Here is a 9,230-nt window from a genome sequence, read left to right as displayed (position 1 = left end):
CTTTGGCAGCAGCTTAAACCAGGACAGAGATTCCCGTCGCTGAGACAAACGGCCCCAGCAACTACCAATTAAATGGTTGGTGTGCGTTTGGCAAGGTTACAAGATAATATGATGGAGATCGCTGAAGGAGAGGAGGACCCCCAAGACCCACTGTTCCAGTTTGATTAGGGGGAAGGCTGAGGGATCCATCTCACAGGGATGCGCGTGGTCTGGAGGTCACATGTGGAACTGGCTATCCATTGTTTCCTTTTTTTTTTTTTTTTTTTTTTTTTACAGAGACAGAGTCAGAGGGGTAGCTAGGGACAGACAGACGGGAATGGAGAGATGAGAAGCATCAATCATTAGTTTTTCATTGCGAGTTGCAACACCTTAGTTGTTCATTGATTGCTTTCTCATTTGTGCCTTGACCAGGGGCCTTCAGCAGACCGAGTAACCCCTTGCTTGAGCCAGCAACCTTGGGTCCAAGCTGGTGAGCTTTGCTCAAACCAGATGAGCCCATGCTCAAGCTGGCGACCTCGGGGTCTCGAACCTGGGTCCTCTGCATCCCAGTCTACTCTATTCACTGCGCCACTGCCTGGTCAGGCTGTCCCCTCCTAATGTACAATGGGTATTGGCCTTGGTGGATACAGGTGCAGAATATTCCCTTCCTTATGGGAACCCAGAACAGTTTGCTAGGACCCCAGTGGCCATTGATGGTTATGGTGCCCAAACTGTTCAAGTGAAGCCAATAACTATTCCATTGGGGGTAGAAAGACTGCCTCCTAAGCCATAAGGTATATGTATCACCTATTCCTGATTATATTTTGGGGTAGATGTCTTACAAGGACTGTTGTTGGAAACTACAGCCGGAGAGTTCCACCTGTGAGTCTGGGTTGTGAAGGCAGTGTTGTGGGGACACACAGCACATTCCCCCTTGCAATTACCCATTCCCCAGCGTGTGACTAGCATGAAGCAGTACCGCCTGGCAGGCAGCTATGAAGAAATCACTAGGACAGTCCTCAAACTAGAAAACGTGGGACCATCTGGCCAGCACACAGCCTTTACAATTCCCCTATGTGGCCTGTGTATGAACCAGACAACACCTGAAAAATGACAGTGGATTACAGGGAATTTAATGAAGTTGCTCTCCCTTTGCATGCTGCTGTATCCTCAATAGCTAACCTGATGAATCGGTTAAGCCATGAGTTGGGGACATACCACTTTGTGGCAGATTTGGTGTAATGACAGTGGTTGAGGCCAGGCAGGTTCACATTAGATTTGGGCAGAAGGTAGAGAAACTGTGGAGCTGGAAAGGGTTGGGCTATTCCATTTAATAAAGTCTCACAATGGGGACAAACACACAGACAGGGGAAACCGCCTCAGACAAACAGACAGCGAAGTGGCCCCTCACAGTGGTGGGCAGGCCATCCACACATCCACAATCCCCCATCTCTCTTAAGCGCAATCACCCATAGCCTTATATAAACCATACACATGTGGTGCAGCCATGCACTCACGTACCAATCAGGCAAAGGCTTGCAGCTGGTAACCCTGTGAATGTTGTGTCAAAGGCTACAGAATTAATATTAATATTTTAGGAAGCTTAAAGAACATTTTGTTAATTTGGACTAGGCCTACAGAGGGATTTTGTAGATGATCTCTGTACTTGTGATTAGCATAAAACCAAGATGGTTGAAGGCATTGTGTTGTAAATGCAGAAGAGGAAGGAGACTTGGATGCTCTGACCTTCCCCCATACCTGTGGGGAAATGGGTGAATAGCTAGCCAGGTGTAGGGAGAGAAAAAAATTAAATTAAACCTTTTCTTGTACTAATGGACCATTTATAGGCATTTGTCCCCATGGAGACTACTTCTCCCCTCCTGAAGGCATATGGTTGATGACTGTATCTCTAAGGAATAGCAAATGAACACTAGAAATTATAGGAATGTCTTTTAGTATGTAAAGTGACATTTTTACCATTGTGTTGCCTTGTAAGTTTTAATGTGTAGAAGCGTCTTTTTATGAATCCTATAGACAGATGTTATAAACTTGCTATTGCTAATGAATTGTGTCTCACCGCCCCCCCCCCCCCGCCCCCTTCATCCTTTCCCCAAACCTGTATAGGAGAAAACAAAAGGTATAGGCTTACACCGTGATGTCAGGTTATTTCCCTGCTGTTGGGCAGATAAAATATATTATGCTCACTTTCTTAAAGATGGTGCTGCCCACGTGGAAGCCAATCTCCCAGGTGATGGTTGTCGTTCTTGCTTCGGATGGGTGTGATTATATTTATGTGTGCTGGAGGCAGGCTGTGGGTAGGCAGGATCCTTGTAGCCTGGGGCTTGGTTTTGGGACTAAGCCTTTCCCACCCTTATTGATGTGGGGTGTTGCACTCTCATGAGGAATCCCATTATGCCTCAGATAAGTGACTTTGTATCAGAGACTTCCTTGTTTGTATATTGGATTAAAGGTTTTGATTTCTGCACTATAAAGTGGGGCAGACCAGGAGCTTGCTCTCTCTCAGTTCCTGAGATTAGCATTAGAGGAGAGGAGAGCAGAAAAAGGAGAGCAGATAAAGGCCAAGTGGAGGGGAGGAGAAGCAGCTAAGATGGCAGAATGCTAAAGGAGAACCCAGTTTGTGCAGAGAGAAGGAGATGGGAAGCAGAGGTGAGTAAGGCTAGTGAGCTAGAAACCTTTGATTCTAGGAAACTAGGAAAAGTCAGTAGCTTTGTGAGCACTGAATGTGAGTGGGTTTTGGAGCCCAGTGTGTGTTTTTACTTGCCCGCCTGGTGCAAGCTAGGATTAAAGCTGATGGCCCACCAGTTCTTGGCTCCGTTGTTTCATTACAGTCTGTCCGAATCCAATGTGAATCTGCACAGGCCAGGCGGCTGTGATGGTGGCCGCACTTACTGGCCTTACATCTGCCAGTAAGTGCGGTATAATTAATGGTATATAACCAACCCCTAGAATATTAATAACACACACGATTTGGGACTTAGGAACTGCCCCATGTAAGATCTATGTGGCCAGCATATTTAATAAATTTCCTCCTTTAATAAAACTTCAAAAACTTAATTGGACTATGTACCTCTACGAAAACCCACAGAATTGTGGATTTAGGTACTTTACAACACAAGCAAGCCTAACACAGCTGCCCCACATTTGGCTAACGCCTTTTCCCCTATTGATACAGCTGCAGAGAGTCAAGTCCAATTTGCCTTCACTTGGGAAGGGCGGCAATGGACCTTTACAGTGTTACCACAGGGCTATTTGCAGAGCCCCACATTGTGCCATGGGCTGGTGGCTGCTGACCTGGATAAATGGAAACAGCCACAGGCAGTTCATATGTATCATTATATTGATGACATTATGCTAACAAGCGACTATTCCAGAATTGGAGCAAGCAGTCCCTACCCTGCTATCCCACGTGAAAGCATGTGGCTGGGTGGTCAATGAGGGCAAATTACAAGGACCTGGGTTATCTGCTAAATTCCTGGGGGTTATCTGGTCGGGTAAGACAAAAGTTATCCCTGAGGCAGTTATAGATAAGATCTAAGCATACCCCGTGCTCACCATGGTAAAGTAGTTACAGGGATTCCTAGGTCTGTTAGGGTGTTGGCGAGCATCCATACCCCATTTAGCTCAGTTACTGTGCCCCTTATATCACCTTATTCAGAAAGGGGTTTGCGGGATTGGACTGAGCAGGCACAAGGTGCATTTGCAGCAGTTAAGAGAGCTGTCAAGGTGGCATAGGCCTTGAATGTGTTTGATCCTGCCAGGCCCTGTGAGCTGGATGACCTTGTAACCTCTGAGGGGTTTGGATGGGGCTCGTGGCAACGGACAGAGTGCCTACGGCAACCTATTGGGTTTTGGTCCCAATTGTGGAAAGGTGCTTGTAAAGCCAGTAGCCATGGCCACCATCACAGCTGCCTGGCCTGTGCAGGTTCGCATTAGATTCGGACAGATGGTAATGAAACCTCGGAGCCAAGAACTGGTGGGCCGTTACCATTAATCCTAGCTTGCACCCAGCAGGAGAGTAAATACACACATGGGCTCCAAAACCCACTCATTCAGTGCTCACAAAGCTACTGACTTATCCGAGTTTCCTAGAATCAAAGGTTTTTAACACACTAGCCTTATTCACCTCTGTTCCTCATCTCCTTCCTTCTCCCTGCACAAACTCTGCACAAACTGGGTTCTCCTTTAGCATTCTGCCATCTTAGCTGCTTCTCCTCCTCCCCTCCACTTGGCCTTTATCTGCTCTCCTTTTTCTGCTCTCCTCTCCTCTAATGCTAATCTCAGGAACCGAGAGAGAGCAAGTTCCTGGTCTGCCCCACTTTATATTGTAGAAACCAAAACCTTTAATTCAATATACAAACAAGGAAGTTTCTGATACAAAGTCACTTATCTGAGGCATAATGGGATTCCTCATGAGAGTGCACCACCTCACATCAAAAAGGGTGGAAAAGGCTTAGTCTCAAAACCAAGCCCCAGGCTACAAGGATCCTGCCTGCCCGCAGCCCACCCCCAACACACATTAATATAATCACTCCCATCCCAAGCAAGACGGGCAACCAATAACATTACCTGGGCAACAGGCTTCCACGTGGGCAGTGCCAACTTTAACAAAGTGAGCATAATATATTTTATCTGCCCAACAGTGCTGAAGTCCATTACTCATTAGTGGAGAAACAGTTGGCAGCTGTGTATGCTGCCCTCCTGGCCACTGAGAGTATTAGGACCACAACACCAGTTACGGTCAAGACCACATACCCTTTTGCAGGATGGGTAAGATATGGGGCAATCAAACCTCCACCCTGGCCAAGTGGGCTGCATGCTTGCAACAATGCTGTGCTCTTAGCACCAGCCCATTGAGAGCAAAACTGCAAAGTCTTGGCTCCAGTCACCTATGTGACCTTAGAGTCAGGTGCAGCTGGGGTTCAGAGACAGAACCTGAAGTCAGTCCCTACCAGGAGGGGCGGGCGCCCATCCCTAAGGATGCCCGGTATACTGATGGTTCCAGCAGGGGCCAACCTGCCAAGTGGATGGCTATAGCCTTCCATCTGGCCACTGAGACTATTTGGATGGACACAGCTACAGGCCAAAGCAGCCAGTGGATGGATTTAAGAGCCATATGGCTCGTTGCTCTTAATGAACCTTCACCTCTGGTGATCTGCACTGACAGCTGGGCTGTCTATCGTGGACTGACCCTTCGGATTGCTACTTGGCACATTAACCAGTGGATAGTAATACACCGTCCACTATGGGGTCAGGCCATGTGGCAGGACTTATGGGAAATAGGACACCAGAAGCAGGTGACAGTATACCATGTCACAGGGCATGTACCTCTAGCCCATCCTGGGAATGATGAGGCAAACACCTTGGTGAGGGTGCGATGGTTGGAGACTGCGCCTGCAGGTGACGTGGCACAGTGGCTCCACTGGTGTCTGGTCCATGTGCAAAAAACAAAACAAAAAAAAACTATGTAGGCTACGGTTAAGGCATGGAACTTGCCTGTATCCTATGGAGAGGTACTTGCAGCCTGTGAGCAATGTGCAGTGTGTTCCAAGGAGCACCCGCGGAGACCATTGGCATCACCTGGACAGATCCAGAGAGATCATGTTCTACTGACAAGGTGGCAAATAGACATCAGACCCTTAAACCAAAGTCAGAAGGGTACCAGTATGCAGTCACATGTGTAGATACTGCCACCAGTCTGCTTGCTGCTTACCCTGCTCGTAACCCAGACCAAAGAGCAGTCATACAGGCTCTGGACCACCTGAGCGCTGCGTACGGGTGGCCACTGGTCCTTGAAAGTGACAATGGTACCCACTTCATGGGTTCTATGGTGAGACATAGGCTCAAGACCTAGGCATGGACTGGAAGTACCATGTCCCCCACCACCCCCAGGCTGCTGGTATTACTGAGCAGTATAATGGACTCTTAAAGCAGGGACTGCGACAGGAGGGGGGCACCGGCTCCCTTATGGATGGACACGCCGCTTGTGGACAGGATTTGGAATGAAAGACCTTGACAGAGGGAGCCCAGCTCTAGTGGAGGCCCTCTTGCACTGGGCAGCTGCTCCCGTCCAGTTGCAGATACACACCAAGGGCGCTTTGCTCAAGCTGGGCTTTGAACGGCAGGGCAATGTGCCTTTGCCTTCCCCAATAGCCCTCCTTAAAGGCCAACGGCTTCAATGGACACAGCCCTGGACTGTACAGGCCCCCACCTATGATGGGTGGCCTTGTTGGCACCTTGGGGTAGGGGACTAGAGGTGGACCTCCAGTTAACTCCCTGGGCAACCAGCTCCTGGCCGCCTAAGGTAGAAGTGTATTATCCCTTGATACTCAGGGAGCAGCGTTATGAAGAGCACCTTTGTAACTTCTTTATGGCCCATAATGACTTCTCCCATCTTGCTGCACATTGAACCAGCAGACCCTGGTGAGCAGGCCAGTAAGGTTTGCTATGCCCGCCCGGGACGGCCTCTGGTACCTGCTGCTCTGCTGTCTGCAGACAGAACTTGGGCCTGTATTCTGGCAGAAGGGAAAGATTTGCCTCTCTTGGTGCCGCTGACAGCTCTATCATTTCACCCACAGCTGTGTTAGTAATTCTGTTGCTGTAGTCTGTACTCTTGTTTCTGTAATGTACCTCACTCCTCACACAGGGACCATCACAGAATTAACCTGTCACATAGATTGTGAGGCGAGCAGCCCTAAGGGGGTGGAATGTGGGGCAGCTGTGTTAGGCTTGCTCGTGGGTTTACCGGCTACAAGCACTCTGCGTGAGCACATGGCGTAGCCTATATAAGGCTGTGGGTGCTTCCCCTGGGCAGAAATTTTCCCAGATCGCTCTCCCACAACCACCATGAGGTGTGGTTCTCCTTCTCCCTTGCCCTTACTGCAAATAGCAGATTTTCCTTTGTTTATCAGCTCTTTCCCTTTTGTTGTATTTTTGCTCACCTGTCTTTGAGAGCCTCCAACAAACGGGTATGGCCTGACAGTTTTCGGCTCCACAGTTTCTCTAGCATCTGCCTGAATCCAATGTGAACCTGCCTGGCCTCGGCCACCAGCGTTACAACATAGCACCTGACAGGACTGTCATGCTGACAGTGACTCCATACTGAATTGTCAAAGATGTCCAGAATGTCCACTCAGCTCTTGCTCTGTACAGTCACCTAATTATAATTTCAGCTCTCCCAGAAATGTGACCTTTACCTGGTCAATCTGGAATTTCCTGGTCAGGATTAGTGAGGTAATCTGTCTGGCACCTTGTTCACCCCCTAAAGGAAGATGAGAGGGTCTACTCTGTCCTTGTCCCTGTTCCGTCTGCCTTCCACTTTATAGCTCCTTTCCATTTGCCAGAGGGGTGCTGCCCTATTTAAGTGTTGGTGAATAAAGCCAATTAGGTCTTTAAGTTTGCTCAGTTAAATTTTTTAAAAAATTAATCAACTGATTTAGAGAGAAATTAATGGAGACAGACAGAAACATTGATCTGTTCTGTATGTGCCGTGATCGCGGATTGAACTGGCAACCATTGCGTATCTGGACGATGTTCTAACCAACCCAACTGTCTGGTCAGGGCTCCGTTGACTTTTTGTTAACTGTAGATATTGTTGTTCCCATTTTGTAGAGGGGAACAGAGAAGAGAGAAGTCATGACCTCCACCTAGTTGGTATTGGGAGCAACAAGTAGAATCTGCTTTTCTGATTTCTAATTAAGTACTGTTTAAATCCCCCTACTTGGTGATACCTGATAAATGCCTAACTAACAGGTGAATGTGGGGCAAATGAAAGGCGTAATGCTGGGGACTGAGGCCAGGCAGCTTCACATTGGATTTGGGCAGATGGTAGAAAAACTGCAGAGTAGGAAAGGGTTGGGCCATTCCGTTTAATCAAGTTTCATAGCGGGGACAAGCACACAGGCAGGGAAACCACCTCTCAGGCACACACACAGCACAGTGGCAGGCAGGCAGGCAATTGGCGCATCCTCAGTCCCGCTGAGCGCAGTCGCAGATAACCCTGCATAGGTCATACACACGTGGCAGTGCCAACCAGGCAAAAGGCATGCAGCCGGTAACAAGCGAGCAAGCCTAACACAGCTGCCCCATAGATGGAGTCCTGGCCAGCGCTGGAGGAAGGCTGTGGACACCGATTTCAGCGTGGTCAGGGAAGGAGTTTGGCTCAGGAGCCACACCTCACAGGGCCATCTGTGATCTTCCCAGTGCTTTCTTTTCCTCTGTCACCACCCAGCAGTATTTGCTAAGTTCCTGATGAGAGGGTGATCCTTTCAGCCTGTTGCTGCCCTTTGAGTACAACAGAATTTCTGTTAGAGGTGACAGTTACCTCAGAGAATAGCCAGCTCAAATTTTCTAGTTTGCAGAAATTTTAGAAGGAATTAGAAACAGAGGGTTTAAGCAAATTGCCTGGTGAGGCTGCAGTTCTCTTATCTGGTTAGTAGCAGTGCCTGGGTTTCTACACACACCTTGATTTTTCATCATTCTTTGATTTCTAGTGATGGTACTATTACTGCTAGTTTGGGTTGAGCACTTACTATGTGCCTAGTGCTACACATACATGTAGTCACCACCACAATCCTCAAAAAGGTCCACATTCTCATTTTGCAAAGGGAAGAGATACAACTCAATGAGGTTAAGAAACTTCTCCATGCTACTGGTAAGTGATAGATCAGGGAATAGGTTTACAGAGCTGGCTGGAGAGCCCATGGTCTTAGCGGTTATTCTGTCCATCACATTACACTCCTGTTCTGATGAGTGTGATATCGTCACTATCAGAATGGCCTACATATGTCATCACACATTTGCCATCAATTTAAAGAGGAAATGTTTTGTAACAACAACAAACACTAAAGCCCAGGGTCCTCCTATAGATATTTAGATTTAATAGGTCAGGGCTGGTACCTAGGGAACGTTTTGAAAAGTTCTCCAGGTAATTCTAATGTTCAGCTAGGGTTGAGAGCCACTGTGGATATTAGAGACAAGAGAAGCCTTATTGCCAACGACTGTTCTGGAAGCCCAGCTGGTCTCAGAGTCCCTGGGGTGTCTCTCATCGTTACCGTCCTCACTGCTGCTATCAGCCATCCTCACACAATTAAGAGCAGGTCAAGGAAAAGGTTAGCTCTTTTCTTGGGCTGCACACTCACCACAATTCTTTCTCATTTGTACTTATCTCACTGTGGGTCTTCATTTTGTGGAGAAATGCAATGGTGCTCAAACCTGTCACCTTCTGCGGCCAG

This window comes from Saccopteryx leptura, chromosome 5 (assembly GCF_036850995.1).
Source record: "Saccopteryx leptura isolate mSacLep1 chromosome 5, mSacLep1_pri_phased_curated, whole genome shotgun sequence".
NCBI lineage: Eukaryota > Metazoa > Chordata > Mammalia > Chiroptera > Emballonuridae > Saccopteryx > Saccopteryx leptura.
Note: the sequence above shows the minus strand (reverse complement) of the source record.